Source organism: Diadema setosum, chromosome 18 (assembly GCF_964275005.1).
Source record: "Diadema setosum chromosome 18, eeDiaSeto1, whole genome shotgun sequence".
Taxonomy (NCBI): domain Eukaryota; kingdom Metazoa; phylum Echinodermata; class Echinoidea; order Diadematoida; family Diadematidae; genus Diadema; species Diadema setosum.
Genome location: NC_092702.1, coordinates 33,139,620 through 33,152,789, shown reverse-complemented (window position 1 = coordinate 33,152,789; position 13,170 = coordinate 33,139,620). Strand labels below are relative to the sequence as shown.

Genomic DNA, 13,170 nt, shown 5'->3' with positions numbered 1-13,170 from the left:
CTCAGTCCTATACACACTAATCTGAGCAGGAGTTAACAAACTATGTTATGCATAGCACACTAGGTTTATGAGTGGAGGTTTTAACCTTTGTGCAGATTATGGCAAGGACTTCAAGGTTTTAGTGTTTGCATCAAAATACTAGCCAAGCTATTGAATTCAGACAAGTTTCAACAAGAACAAAACATGTGTCTTCAACAGTGGCAACAATATGAACTGAACAAACGATCGGAAATTAGAAAGTAACCGTAAAGCTATGAGGCATTTTCCTGCTGTAACCTAAATGTGCTTGTTTTACTTTGTTTTTCTAATTGTTGTGCCTAAGCCCCTTTTCACTCCATATTCTTTACAATTGATAAATTACACTCTACAAAATGATATCCTTCACCAACTGGATACTGATTGGAATGTCGGGTAAAAAACAACAACTGATTTCACAAAGTAAGTGTATTCACATTTCTTAATATTTTCATCCTGAACCCTCCATCAACCAGTCTTTCTTCTATTTCTTGCATACAAAACAATCAAAAGTTGGTGGGCTTTAAATTGTACTATCCATGCATTAGGTGTTCTTTAATAGAGGGCAGCCTCGTGATTGATTTTGGGTCATTGAGGGCGCCATTTACTATGGACACACTACAGTATCTGTGTAAACAATAATAAAAAAAAAAATGGTCTACCTCATACGTCAAATTGCTACAGCCACTACAAACAGCACTGAATAAGACAACTTTCTTGTGGACCTCCAAAGATAGTGGTACTCACTTACATCCATGGGGAGTTGCTAAGATGTACCCTATACAAACTATAGATGCTGTGCTATGAATTCAATCTTAAATGAAAAGCCATTCAACTTAGGTTTTAATGAATGAAGGAAAACTAAATCAAAAGAATGCTACAAGTGTCATAAAAAATTTCATGCTTTCATTTCTAATTGGAAACATTTCCTTTCTAGATCTTCAAGAAACCTGCTTTGTCTACCACTGAAAGAAGAGCATGTTATGTCTGTGTTGTCTTCACTAGCACTTGAACAGCTGATGTGCTTTGAAAAGAAGATCAAAATATGATATCTGGGGGAAGCGCCTGCCATTCCAATGTACAGCACGTGAAGATGCATAGCATGTTCTTTGAAAATATAACCAATAAAATACCAAAAATCACAAATATACCTTTTTCGTTAAGGATCTACATCACCTGTGCAATTTTGAGTTTATCCACCTTGAGTTACACATTCAACATTTTTGCTCCCCTTTCACACATCACAGAAATGCAAAATAAAATAATACACACGCAGTTCTAAGATGTACCCTTCAGTCCCGTAGCTACGCATGCATAGCAAACCTGAAATAAGCACTCCCAAGTTAAAATCTGGCGCAACTGGGGAGACGCAACAGGGACTCTAACCCATTTAGTGGCACATCAATACATCCCTGGACCACATCATTGGCTGACAGAAACATGTAAACAAAAAAAAAACCAACAAAAAAAAAAAAAAAAAAAAAAAAGAGGGGGGGGGGAACTAATTTCTTGATAGTACCGACATGAGGTCTAGGACTTCCACCATATTCTCACTCTTCTTCTCAGCATGAGAGCTGACCTCCAACAGGTGGACTTCCCTGTCCTTTAGTGGCAGTACCAGGTCCAGCGCCTCCAAGAAGGGGCCTCCTTTCTTCGCTCCGGGCAGGTCCTGACAATTCAGAAACAACATTTGCTTAGTGCTTAAACTGATTGGTGACATTCAGCACTATTCATATCTGATAAAATTAGCCAAATGTGCAGGTATATATGGTCCCCAGAGCAGAAATGTTTTGAATGTTCAGATGCCAAGTTTATGTGGGGAGGTCAAGCTTCATCACTGTAGGCTGCATTTTCCACAGTAAAATCGAAGTAACTTAATTAACTAAAGTGTAAACAAAACACATTTTTTTTTTCTCATTCAATCAAATGGTACGCTGGATTAAACTGAGGGTTGGGGGAGGGGGTTGGTGTGGTTTTCTTCTCTTACAATGAAAGCATATACACTATGCTGCAGATGTGGGTGGACTACGCAATGGTCTATTAAGATTTGATTTTGATTGCTATACTCGCCTCAGTGGCATTATCATTTAATTAAACTTAAAAAAACCTCCACTATATCAACCCCTATGTTCTGTTTACCATTGACCTGTTAAATTAGTACTGTGACAAGGCTCACTCTTCACTACAAATTTTGCAGAAAGCAGAACTGCCAAAATGAGACCTAGAATAATGATTTCCTGTTCTCAAACATTCACTTCGTCCAAATCTGTCTTACCTTAACCCTATTCTAACTGGGCTATTTGAGACCAAGTTTTTACTGGGGGGTCAATTTGACCCCCCTTCAGATCTCGGCCGCCGATCGCGCGATCGCCGCAAAATTTTGCCTGAACATAGAGCCGGATGTCAACTACAAGATTACATAGTCATACAATAGAAAAATTTTGATTTCATATTTTTTAATAAATTAATTATGCAAATTAACACATGAAATCATATTTTCACCTATAACTCCATCAAAAAGACTGAAGGATTATAAAATTTTTGTGTCAGAGTTCCTCAAGACACATCAAACAATTTTCTAGTAAAAAAATAGCGCAATCAAAATCATTTTCTTTTGTTTTTTATTGTTTTGTTAATTTCTTATGTATTTTATTGTTTTTTCGATCTTTGTTTTCTATTGTTTTTTTGCCAAAATTTGTTGGAGGCACTCTTTCAAGCTTATCCACATTAGAGTTGATTTATTTCAATGGTTAAAAGTTGAAATAATCTAATTTATATCAATTAAACAAAAAACACAGTTTGCATTGGATTTGCATACGAAATCATGAATTTGAGCGTTTTTTCGGGTTGACATGCATACGCAAAACATTGCATAACTTCAGAACGGTGTACCCGGACGTCGCAAATTTGGTCTCAAAATATGCGGGAGACTCAAATGAAAAAAGTCATGAAACGACGCAGCAAACTCTTTCCGCGTTGCGGAATCATGGCGCGAAACGTCGAGGGGGGGGGGGTCAATTTGACCCCCCCCCCCCCAGTTAGAATAGGGTTAAGCATTCCACAAACATGTAGACAAGAATTGCTGTTTTTTTTTGTTTTGCATTTTCAAATTTGCATTTCTTACATGAAATATAATTATGTATATATTCTACTCTGAAAACAATATACAGTAATATATACATCAATATACGTCAATACACATCAATATACATTGATCATTAAATTTCTCTCAAGATCTGGTTTCTGATTATGACAAGAAAGAATGCATCAAGGCCCACTATGGTGTTAAGGAAAGCTATGTTAGGAACTTTGAGGATCTCTTTCACTGCCCTTGACCTTACAATCCCTTACATTTTGCTCAAAATGACTCACTTGTTTGTTGGCGACCACAAGCAGGGGCACTCCAGAAAGGCGGCCGTCCTTCAGCAGTTTGTGCAGCTCTTCCTTTGCTTCCCCTATCCTGCCTTCATCGGCCGAGTCAACGACGAAGACGAGCAGCTCCGTACCCTGCAAGAAGTTCTCCCAGTAAGACCGCACATTCTTGGTTCCGCCAACTGCAGGTTGATGATGTACACATCGAATAGAAAAAAATGCTAATCTATGGATATCCTCATTTCAAACTTATCACCAGTGTGCATTTTTACTGTTCCCCTTGAAGGGTAGCTTCAGCAAACACTGTTTTCCTCTCATCTGGTGAGCATCTCAATCATCACTTACATCTGTAGTTGCTCGCATTTCTTCTTGAACTTGATACACATATTCACCCTATCCCCACCCCTCTCCTTTCTCTTACCTAATAACTGCATAATTAAGCATATCAAACTTATTTCAAATTAATAACTCTACATATCTATGATGAGAAAAAGAAAATGATATTGATGATATCATGAATACCACTTGCCTTCAAACACTACAGTGTTTTTATGACAACAGACAACTTCCTCAAAATAACAAATTGTCCTCAAAAGTGTTGGATGACAATACACATTTTGCAATAGCTATGTAAATAAAAAACAACAACAACAACTCCTGTAAATTTCCTCATGGTTCAATTGACTGTCATTAAGAGCACAATATATTAACACAAACACATATTAATACAGGTACAATTTTCCTAATAGCAAAAAACAAGGACAATGAAATAAGCCATGGTACTAGTGGCAATATGAAAGGGATCCTCTTTTTGTTTCAGTGAAATGACCAAGTTAGACATTATCCTATCACTGGTGTAAAATAAATCAAAGGCAACTTGTTTTATGGTCAGATAGCCATATACTAAAAGATATGCATTGGTGACTTTAGTACTCTCTCAATTGCTTGAGCTATCTTTTGCCCTAACCTCTATTTCATCTACCTTACTCTCTTTCTTGCTCTTTCTCATTAATCCCTCTAGGATTTTAACAAAATAATCATCAATGAATTCCTTCATTCATTTATCCCCTCCTTTTCTACCCTTCAAAGATCATTAACTACAAGTTTCAGACAATGAGTAGTTTATGACACAGACGTCGATGGTGCTATTTTTTTGTTTTTGTTTTTCCTTTGGAGGACCACGCAGCTCATATTTCCTTTTTTTTTTAAACTGGAAGAATTCTTACACAATGCCTTTATTTAAAAGTGGATAAATTTGGCATGAGTAATCTTTCTTCTGTTTTTTCGTGCTTGGCCGAGTAAGATGAGTTTTGTGTATTATCAATTCTGCGAAATCAAGATATCAACTATTATATCCCTCACAAATTGCTTCTCGTCCTCTGATTGGTCGAGAGCACTGTAAACAACAAAACATAATTCTACCATACAAATCCGCGAAAGACTATACTCCCTAGGGAAAATGGTAAAAACTATACCACGCTGGTGATTTTCGCGCCTTTTTTGCTTCGCGTCGCGACGCGAAATATTTCACGTGTAAATGAATGGGTATCGCAGCACCTTTGCTTCGCGAGAGATTTCATGTACAAATGAATGGGTATCGCGGCGCCTTAGATCACTGCACTTCGCGAGAACCACAAAGCACGCATACACTCAATGCGACACGGGTTACGTTAGAGAGACTCAGAGAGACTCTTATAAAGCCCTCATTCTACCTAAAAAGAAAAAAAAAATGTATTACGTTACAACAGAGTAGGCGTTATCGTAGATCTATAATTAGACAACAATAAGCAAGCTAGGGTTCTTCGACGTACATGTACCGTAGGCCTTTGGGGAGTTCATGCTTCACCGTTTAAAAGTTAGTCTCGCAGTTTTACTAACTCGAGCGACCACCCAAAAGATGTTGACAAACGAAACTGCATAGATAGTAGGCCTGCTTTAACGTTTAGCGCTAGTTAAGCCTAACGTTAGTTCTACCTGTCTAACAGTAGGCCCTATTTCCGTAATCTCATTCCTAATAATTATTTTTTAGAGTGTCTAACGAGTTAGTTACAGTCTATTTAACTTGTTCACTGTTTACGTTAGAACACCGTAAGAATCACACAAATTTACAGTGGCACTCGATGCTTTAATTGCTAGGATTTTTCAAGTGCCTTATCTAACCTTATACGCTGTTACTGAATGCTACCCAAATTTACAATGTATACTTGCATCTTAACAGGAAATGATAGTCCATTTATTCATGTACAGACAGCTAGGTAGAAAGACGACAGAAAACACAATCAACTGCAGCTCACAGTCAGTCACATCGTTGATCAGCAGCTCGAGCATTATAGCACGCACAATCACCGCACTCTCTGGCAACCGAACGTCGAGTGTACAGATCGGATAGGCGTATTGCATGTAGAAAGCGCGTAGTGAGTTTGCAGTTTGCGCATGTTTACCAGTACGCTGTACAGCAATGCACCGAGTACACTTCAGCGGGTGAGCGCGCAGTTGTCTCTTCATAGTACGCGTACGCGCTGCTCATGCCCTCCTGCTGAGCTGCTTTCCCGAGCGTGAATGACTAGTCAATCTTCTTGAAAGTAAAGCAAGGTGCCCTTTAAAAAAGAGGTAAATTACAGAATACCAGCAGTCGAATGCTCTTAAATTCATTGGGAGGATATAAAACAAATATACCAGGCCAATTTTCGAGGCACCGGTTGAAACTATGTGCCTTCGGTGACTTCAGTAGCACTATTTTCTTCGGCTGCGCCCCTCAGAAATAGTGCTACTGAAGTCACCTCATGCGCATAGTTTCAACCAGAGCCTCTCAGGCCTGGTATATTTGTATACTGGAGTATATGACAAGCAAAAAATATTTATGTGCATTTTTTTTTTTTTTGGGGGGGGGGGGTTCACTAGTTTCTGGTTACGCGAAATGTGTGTAAATGTCAACATTGCAAAAATTTCAATTTTTACAGTATATTTTAGTTATGGCATTTCACTTAAATGGAAGTTCATGTCACAATATTGGCCATTATTACCTTCCCAAACATTGAGTGTTGAATTTTTGGCTTGGATGCACATGACGTTGAACCCCTCAGTGGGCTCCAGCTTGCCATCTCCTTCTTGGTGGCTGAGACACTTGAGGAGGCTGCTCTTCCCGCTCCATCTAATCCCAGCACCAGGACACGCTTCTCTGGAATACCCTGGAATGGAGTCGATGACAACAGATGTGCCAGAGTAAACTAAGATGCCCAAGACAAAAGTATTTGCTTATTTACCCTGGAATTAAGTCAGGCTTGAACAATAGATAGCTCTGAGTAAATTAGGATGTGTAAGTCCAAAAGTTTTTTTTTCTCTATTTTCAGTAATATTGGTGATTTAAAATAATAACTCAGCACAAGATTGCGCTGCACAAGCCTGACAATAGTGCATAACATAATTTCATAAAATAGCATGAACAAAGAGTGACTCCTTCAAATGCATCTCATCGAGTAGATATTCTTGCATACTTTGCCAACAGTAACAAAATCCATCAGATATTGACCCGCTGCACTATACCATCCAGTCCGGCAGCCGTACTGATCCAGATTGACCCGTTCTACCTGATGTGATAAAACGCAAAAAGTAAATTTTACTCTCTATTCACGTAATTAGCCATTCGCCATCTCTTTGAAATAAATTATTGTAGTCGGGCAGGATGATATCAGCTTTGTTTGTCCCATGCAAGGGTCTATCATCTTCTTCTCGAGGAATGATTCCCTATTGCAGCTCACTCTCTATGGAAGCTATACTGGTTAACTGGTATCAGGTTAGCTGTTGCCTCCAGATATCTTGTATTCTATAGTAAGTCTTTTTTGAGATAGCCATCATATTCAAGACTGAAGGCCCAATGTTAGATTCTACTACAGTCAAACCTGCCTTAGCGGCCACTTGTCTATAGCGGCCACCTGTCTACAGCGGCCACTGAAAATCCCCCCGAGAGAAAAGCTCTGTTAAAGACCCTGTGTATAGCGGCCACCTGTCTAACGCGGCCAGCGGCCACAGATTTTGTTTCCCTCGGTAGATTTTAACCTGTCTATAGCGGCCACAGAGCCGGTAATTCAGCGTGTTTTTCTGATTTGTCGCCGTGCCAGTCATTCATGGGCAACGTTAAGTGATCGCCACCGCTGCACTCATCACTTATTCGGCCATGATAATACACTAGTGTTAAGCTTTCTTCACGACTGTACACATGCTACTGTGCAACAATTTCATAAACACCGGCATTGTTCAATGCATGAAACACACGTGTGCATACGTACGCATGTACATGTATCGATTACGTTGTATACAACGATGATACATGTACATGGTATAGGCAATGCACACAAAGTTGGATAACCTGTCTATAGCGACCACCTGTCTATAACGGCCACTCTTTTCGTTTCCCTTGGGTGGCCGCTATAGACAGGTTTGACTGTACTTTAATCCCGCAAGAAAGCTGTTGTCTGGATGGTGGCGATTTTACTTCCTTAATTCTCACACCATTAAAGGGAACCAAAACCTGCTTGCTTTGAATCTAATAGGCATTTTCTTGACTACTTGGCTGGAAGTGGGATGCAGCAGATTGTGAATTTCTCTATAAGAAATGATAACACTCTTGACTTGTTCCTGTCTAACAGACCATCGCTGATAAACAGATGCACAAGTCTTCCAGGTATAAGTGACCATGACATCGCGTTTGTAGAATCAGACGCTACCCCCAGGAGGAACAAACCCGTAAGATGGAAAATCTACTTGTGGAAACATGCTTCCAGTCTGGACATGAAGGAAGATTGTACAGGATTCCAGAACAAGTTTATCAACAGACATTCTTCATCCAGTGATGTTGCTGAAATATGGTGCGACATCAAGAACTTCCTCCTTAAACTTCTTGAAAAACATGTGCCTTCAAAAATGACTTCCACAAGATTTGATCAGCCATGGATCACAAGACCAGTCAAGCGGCTCACCAGAAGGAAGAAGCACAGCTACCTGCGTGCCAGGAGGAGAAGAAAGGAAAATGACTTCCACAAATACCAGAGTCTGAAGAAGCAGTGTAGAGCAGCCTGCAAAGAAGCCTACAATGATTACATCACTAACATCATCAGTCCAGATGCCACCCACAACCCAAAGCGCTTCTGTCCTTTATCAACAGCAAGCGGTGTGACACCACAGGCATTGCCCCACTCAAGGGCAAGATGGCATAACCTACTCTGATAGACAAAAGAAGCCGACATCTTGAATGACCAATTCGTATCAGTGTTTAACCATGAGGAGGATTCATCTTGCATGGTAGACAAAGGCCCCAGTCCTTACCCAGCAATGAAGAACATTGTGGTCACAGAAAGCGGTGTGTTTAAACTCCTCTCAAATCTTCAGTCACAGGCAACTGGTCCCGACGACATCCCAGTGAGATTGTTGAAAGATCTTGCAGCAGAACTTACTCCAGTACTTACACTGTTCTTTCAGACATCCTTGGATAAGGGTGAAGTTCCTGATGATTGGAGGAAAGCCAATATTGTGCCCATCTATAAGAAAGGTGAAAGAAACCACCCAGGTAACTACAGACCAATCTCCCCAACATCTATCTCTTGTAAAATACTGGAACACATCGTATGCAGCTCCATCATGGACCACCTAGACAGCCACAATGTCCTGCATGATGCACGACATGGCTTCCGCAAGAAGCGATCATGTGAAACCCAGCTCATCCTTGCTGTTCAAGATCTGGCCAAAGGAATTGATGCTCGGGAACAACACAATGTCATCCTACTTGATTTCTCCAAAGCATTTGACAAAGTCCCACACCAAAGATTGCTATACAAATTAGAGTTTTATGGAATCCGTGGCTTGTTGAATGACTGGATAGCCGCCTTCCTGCAGGACCACACTCAGCAGGTGATCCTCGAGGGGACATCCTTGAAAATCGCTGACGTTACATCTAGGGTGCCACAAGGCAGTGTCCTTGGACCACTGATGTTTCTTCTTTACATCAATGATTTGCCAGAGTACTTGACTTCTGATACGAGAGTACGTCTATTTGCGGATGACTGCATGCTGTATCGCAAAATCACCTCAGAACAGGATTCTTCTGCACTGCAGCAAGACCTAAATGCTTTGCAGCAATGGGAACAGGATTGGATTATGAAGTTTAATCCCCCAAAGTGTCAGGTTCTCACTGTAACCAAGAAACAGAAGCCTATCACTCAGCCCTACTGCCTCCATGGGCAGACACTTTTGAGGGCAGAAACTGCAAAGTACCTTGGAGTCCACCTAACCAAAAACCGCAGCTGGAACCATCATGTTGATACCTTAAGCAAGAAAGCAAACTCAACATCAGCTTTCCTCAGAAGGAACATCAACGCCTTCCCAAGGAAAACAAAAATCCTGTGTTACACAACTCTGTTGCGCCCTATCCTGGAATATGCCTGTACTGTCTGGGACCCCTGGCTAGGCTCTACACAGGAGAACATCACCAAACTAGAGAAAGTCCAGCGAGGTTTCGCACGTTTTGTCCTTAGCAATTATCGATGGACAAGAAGTGTTACGCCAATGATTCACCAGCTGCATTGGCAAACACTTCAAGAACGCAGAGCCCAGCTGAAGGCAGTAATGATGTACAGGGTCATGAACTCCCTAGTGGACATCCCACAGACTTATAGTTATACAGTACTTGCACCATCTCCGTACTTGCATAGTGGACATACCCTGAAACTTGTCCCTCACACCATTGCACAAGAACATTAGCATTATGTTACCAATCATCATTCTTCCCAGATGCCATCCGATTGTGGAACAGCCTTCCTCTGCTCTGGATGCTGTCAACTGCACCTCTCTTGATCTCTTCAAAAAGAGGGTGCAGGACATACAACTGCGTTAACAACCAGGGGGTGTTTTTAGCTGCACATAGATCTAGTGATTTTGTAGACATTTTAATGACACTGTACTGTAGTCTGGACTGTAGTTGTAATAGTATATCAGTTCGGGAAACCCACTCACAAGGGGGGCCCCTCCTTATAAGTAACCCGTCCCCCGTATAAGTGACCCCGTCCCCTTATAAGTAACCCCCGGGGCACCCCTTATAAGGAGTCTCCACGCTTTTTTGCAATGCAACGCGAAAATGAAAGGACTGCGGCAATTCGCTTGATTATGTCCATAAAGCTTCACAAGTTTCCTAGTTACTCACGAAATTTGAGCAAAATCGGTTTGAGGCATCATATCTAAAATCATGGATTTAAATGCGATGTCAAACGACCCATGCGAATGCTGAAATGCGAGCGATTACTGGCGTGAGTGTCGCCAGGCGCGGCGGCGGGGCAATGCTTGAGTGCAGACGTGGCGACTGAGTACGGAGACTTTCGTTCATTCAGTCGCCACGTCTGCACTCAAGCATTGCCGCGCCGCCGCGCCTGGCGACACTCACGCCAGTAATCGCTCGCTTTCAGCATTCGCATGGGTCGTTTGACATCGCATTTAAATCCATGATTTTAGATATGATGCCTCAAACCGATTTTGCTCAAATTTCGTGAGTAACTAGGAAACTTGTGAAGCTTTATGGACATAATCAAGCGAATTGCCGCAGTCCTTTCATTTTCGCGTTGCATTGCAAAAAAGCGTGGAGACTCCTTATAAGGGGTGCCCCGGGGGTTACTTATAAGGGGGACGGGGTTACTTATAAGGGGGACGGGTTACTTATAAGGAGGGGCCCCCCTTGTGAGTGGGTTTCCCGAACTGATATGCCTGCACCACACCTGCCCACACACTAGTAGTACGCTGATACACGTCACATTTAGTGGACTGTACTAGTCATGGAAGAAGAAGAAGAATCAAGTGTTAATAGAATTAGTTCAGTCTTTAGAATTAGATCTAGATGTTCAACATGTAAAGTAAGTTTAAACTTTAATTTTACTCTACGACTATGTGGACGTGTATGTGCGCAAAGTCTTGCTATAAAAGTAGATCTATGCTAGACCAGCATGATTAACACATTTATCATTTCATTCCTGTACTGTGTGGAAACCCTCTGGCCTTGCTGGGGAGTAAAAGGATGTTGACATTGTGACCTGTAAACTACTGTAAAGTAGGCCTGCGTATTTAGTGTGTGTTGTCGACGCAAAGCGCGAGTTTATTTAGCTACACAAACACAAACACAAACTAAAGTACATGGGACTACTAAACTCGACGGGACTGCTTGGTTACTTACGCCGTCAGATTCTCCGCCAGATGCCGAGGAATTATCATTTTGACTTTGCATTTGCTTTAACACAAAGTAAGTTCCTCCTGCGAGAGCTGTTCCTGTTCCAAGAACTACTGCACTCTTGGCTAAAAAGGAGAGTTGCTGAAACCAGGCAAGTGCCATGATAGTCAAATCGGGATAGAGCGCGGAAACAACAAAGTAAATTTCATGTAAAACGAAAACGACTACGGTAATCTCCGCGGTACACATATGGGGCAGGGTGGCGGGGGGGGTTGGGGGGGGGGGGGGGGGGGGGGGGGCGGGGGGGGGGTGGAGAGTAATCGCGAACACACTGTACTGAGGGGATGAAAAGAAACAACAACAACAAAAGCGAAAAGAGGGTGAGTGCTGTGGATTGAACGATAATGAACTGTGCTCACAAGTCACAAGTAGGCATGCCCACAAGTACTAGTAATAAAAAATTATAGTGAATTTATTTCTGAAAAAAATTAGAACAAATTAAACAACTCTTACTCGAGGAGAAAAAAAATATATATAAAAAAAGAAGTAGACCATAGTTGTACAGTGTATTCCCTAGAATCAGGATGGTCATGGGGAAAGATTATCGAACAACGATTTATTTATTTATTTGTGTGTATGTGTGTATTCCTGAAATTTCGAACAAAACAGTATAATCATTCATTCAAAAAGTCAACATGATAGATATTGATCATGAAAGGGGCTACATCCGGTAGACATAACCTACTATTACTCTGAAACTAAGCTGCATTATGAAGTGAGTCATGTGTTATGAGCTATTGTCACAGGGCATAATTCACATTTATGATACATGTAATCCGATCCATGAGACATGTAAAGGGCAATTTATATATTTATGGTACATGTAGGCCCTACGTTTGTATAACGATCAAAATTATTGCTCTGTGTGTACTTGCGTATATCAACACAATATCAACGCAGTTTTATGGCGCAAGATCTTTTTTCAACTGGCAGTGTAGCAGAGTTATGGAACAAATTACCCACGTATCTCAAGCAAACCAACACAGTAGATGATTTTAAGCGTTTGTTGAAAACATAATTAACATGTCCGTTGCCTAGGTTTAACACTATACAATGTTAGTCACAACTCTGTCACTTTTTCATCTTGTTTTGCCTCCTCTCTCTCTCTCTCTCTCTCTCTCATGTCTATTTTTCTAATTCCTACAAGTTCTTTTCCTTCAAAGTGCATAGAGACATTAATCTATTTTTGTGATATGCGCTATACAAATACGGTTTATTATTAATATTATTGTTATTATTGCGTATTTTCTGTCCTTCTTTTTCATTTCATTTTATTTCATTTTCTATCCATTCCTATTTGCAAGGATGTCTATCGATCGACAACTAATGCATAACGGTCTCCATTTGCTCAAAAGTAACACAGGACCAGGACAGGCCATCTCTGCAGCTGAGAAGTAATACAAACAAACAAACAAAATAAATAAATAAATAGATAGATAAATAAATAAATAAATAAATAAATAAATAAATAAATAAATAACTAAATAAATAAATAAATAAATAAATAAATAAATAAATAA

At 40.6% G+C, this 13,170-nt stretch overlaps 1 pseudogene; it reads right to left on the bottom strand.

Moving 5' to 3' along the window:
• Positions 1-1,500: 1,500 nt before the first annotated feature.
• On the bottom strand, positions 1,501-11,767 carry LOC140241859 (uncharacterized; annotated as a pseudogene).
• Positions 11,768-13,170: the final 1,403 nt, after the last annotated feature.